Raw genomic sequence first — 2,089 nt, forward strand, 5'->3', positions numbered from 1 at the left:
GAATGCCCGATCAGGTTCAAACCTATCCACCCTCCCTCGGTCGTCTTCTCGCAATCACCTGCACATCCGACTAGCCTTTCACCTGTGCCCCCATCGCAGATTGCATATCACCGGGCATTGTTCTACACGACCCTTGATGACATGGGCCAAGCAAAAAGGCCTCAAGAATCGTCTCCTAAAAATGCACCCACATGTGACCTTAGTAAAGGTAAAGCCCTGATGGTTAGTATCTCCCCCAGAGAGCAAGCATGACATTCTCCCAAGAAATTTGGAAGATAAATTTTTGACTTATTTCCGACCCCTATCTATCAGAGAGTATAGAGTGTTAGTGTGTGCACTTATGTGCCAAGACACTCCTTATGTATTTTATGGATAATTATTTAATAAAGGCAAGAATTTATCATTAATTATTTACTTTTCTGTACGTATATGATAATGATAAAGTCACATAGATTAATGGGTATATTAATATGAAAATAGTCCTTGATCAGATAGATATCTAGAGGGGACATGGATATCTAGATCAACGCTGAATATGACTAGGTCGAGATAGACCGAGGGATGGATATACAAGTTGTACTTGGGGTGCCTTGAGTTTAGATGTACACTGGACACTATCCGCTCAAGAGGATACCACATATTAAGCATCATTGGTTATTCCTCTTATGAACGAGTGTAATTGATCTTTTGACTTGAGACCTTCATTTATTCTATACGTGGAGTTATATGCTTTGACGCTGTTAAAAGTAGTCTTTAATCGGATTGTGATTAATACGGTAGTTGGGTGTATGCCAAAGCGTAGAGAGAATAGTGTCGAGTCAATAGAGGATTCATCGCTCTCTTGGATTAAGAGTTAATGTAACGCCCGCCCTCCCTGCTAACCCTAAGGGACGGGGCTACGATACTCTATGTACATATTACAGCGGAAGACTTGAAATAATTTTTTTTTATGATTCTTAGTTTAATAAAACTTTTCTTTTGTTTTCAAATCCGAACTACACTAATATGGTTTCCATAACATGATAACAAGATAAATAGAAACATAACATCAAGTTACCCATATAGTACTACAATTTACGAAATCAAAGCATAATTCTTAAAAGTTCTTAAAGCAGGTTCTTATTTGGTTGCCTAGCCACCGCCATACACATCTCCTTGCCTCTCCTGCTGCTCCTTTAGCTCATCCAGCTTTTTCCTTTATCTGTGGTACAAGGAAAGTAAGCTATGAGTACTCATGGCTCAGTAAGTTCCTTTCCTACTCACTAAAATCAAAAATCATCACATGATCAAAGAATATCTCAACATAACATGATCTCAACTAGTCATGGCATAACATATCATACTCTTTAAGCATATCATGCAACATAACAAAATCATAACTAGTCATGGCATATCATCTCTTAAAGCATAGCATGATACATAACATAATCATATCTAATCATGGCATATCATAGCATCATCATAAGGTAGCATGGAATATCAAGCATAGCATGAAACATAACATAATCATATCTAATCATGGCATATCATAAATCATAGCATCATCACAACATGATCATAAGGTATATGCAATATGATTTTGAAAACATGTATCCGAAAAAATATGTGTATGTCTCATGATCTTTAAAACCATTTCTTCTTACATATATACTTGAACATATTATCAACTTAAAGGGGATCCCGGCTATGTACCACTTACATATTGCGCGCAACCTATGTAGGTCCAAGGTAGCAAGTCTTGAACCCTACAAGGCAAACATACTAGGCCTGAGTCTTACTCCATCGACCTAGAGGCACTTAGGAGCTCATCCCTAACGAGGCCCGAGTCTTATTCCATCGACCCCGGGGCACTTATGGAGCCCACCCTTGGTACAAGCCATATAAAGTAAAGTACATGTCATACTTATACATATCACACATCATAAGAGCATGCATCACTTAGGCACACATCATATCATAAAAGTATGCATCACTTAGGCATACATCATATCATAAAAGTATGCATCACTTAGGCATACATCATATCATAAAGGTATGCATCACTTAGGCATACATCATGTCATAAAATATGCATCACTTAGGCATACAT

Source organism: Zingiber officinale, chromosome 9B (genome assembly GCF_018446385.1).
Source record: "Zingiber officinale cultivar Zhangliang chromosome 9B, Zo_v1.1, whole genome shotgun sequence".
NCBI lineage: Eukaryota > Viridiplantae > Streptophyta > Magnoliopsida > Zingiberales > Zingiberaceae > Zingiber > Zingiber officinale.